The sequence below is a fragment of the Monodon monoceros genome, unplaced genomic scaffold, assembly GCF_005190385.1.
Source record: "Monodon monoceros isolate NGI ecotype Baffin Bay Population unplaced genomic scaffold, NGI_Narwhal_1 Super_Scaffold_16, whole genome shotgun sequence".
Lineage (NCBI taxonomy): Eukaryota > Metazoa > Chordata > Mammalia > Artiodactyla > Monodontidae > Monodon > Monodon monoceros.
In genome coordinates, this window is record NW_021703772.1 from 72,276,883 (window position 1) to 72,278,431 (window position 1,549).

Below are 1,549 nucleotides of genomic sequence, written 5' to 3' on the forward strand. Positions count from 1 at the left end.
TGCCTCACTTAACTACATACACACTCACTCACTTTCTTGGGCAAGAATGAGCTAAGGCAGATGTAAGGTGTAAAGGGCACCTCGCCTGCTGTGTCTTTTTCTTTCCCGAACGCGAATTAGGGAGGTTTGGGGACCGGTGATTGCCTCGAGCGTCCCCGGGGCCGGGTCCCAACAGCCTCCTCCAGCCGCTCGGGGCTGGCCCTGCGTTGTCTGTGCTACATCCTTGGAAGGCAAACGTCATGCTTGTATCGGCGGGAGGAGGGAGGTATGGAGGTAGGAGAAACACAAAGATGCTATTATTGTTTCGGTCGGTAGCAGTAAATTAAATTCCCGAGTTCCCAAAATGTTTTGTTATCCCCCAGCAGAGCAAAAGCCAGGGTAGGGGCTATGGATTCAGGAATCCTGGATTCCCAGGCAGGCAATTCAGGCTGGGGGGCGCAGCCTACTCCACACCTGAAGGCTTTTAGACCAGCCTTGTTCACGGAGAGATCAACTAGGACTGTTGCTGTCTTGTGTGGCCTGCGGGAATCATGCACGGGTCACCCCAATGGTGTGTCTAGAGCAGGGAATACAGAAGTTGCTATAAATGGATTTATTGGCAACCCCTAACCTTGCTGTGGCAAATCCGCCTTTAAAGACAACTGTGTTTTAAACGAGTCCCCACATAAAAACTTCAACCTCACGCAGAGCTTCCCAATATAAAGATACCCGGTGAGAGGAGCGTCCATATTTAAAGTTCCCATGAAAAGGGACAGGAAGTAAAATGCCACACAATCTCTTTACATAAATAAAAGATGACTGAAACTTGCTGGCTTTTTCACCCACAGTTTCAAAGGCCTGATTATTACTGTGCTGATATTTGAACAGTAAACTTATCAGCAGGCTTGAAGTCTTCCTGAAACAAAGCAGGATATGAATATTTAAAATAAAATATAAACTGACTAAATCAGAAGAGCAGTTGACTTATTTCTTCACTCTGAAATGTCCCATTGCTGAAAAATATGGTAATCTGTTTTAATTTCTCTTGAAATGCACAAAAGTTACCAGTCTTTCAACAACAGATGAAAAAGCAGGACAGCAACCTCAGTAATAAAAGGATGACACAAATTAAAGAAGAAAAAAAAAAAAAAACTCCACGCTAGTCTAACTAATCTTAAATATTAAGATATAAAAGAAACAATCCTAGGGAAATAGACTGGTACAGTTCCCTGCCTCCCACTTCGACTTCATTATAATAGGTGAAATGTATAAGTGGATGAAATTTACAATTTGTATCACATTTTTCTGCCTTTGGCTCTTCTAAGTTATATTCTCCAACTTTTTGATGAAATTGCTCTGTTAAATTGGGTTTTGAAGACAATGAAATTCATTTTTTTCCCTCTATCCTCAAAGCTCCCTTAGTAGCAAGTAGAAAATCACATAAAGTAAATATGCTAATTACCAGCATCATCTTTAAATTATTCCTAGTTGAAAATTTTTTGTCTTTATAGCTTCAGAAGTCACAGTCATTAAAGAAGTACCTTCATCACTGCCTAGTTAGGAGTGTTTA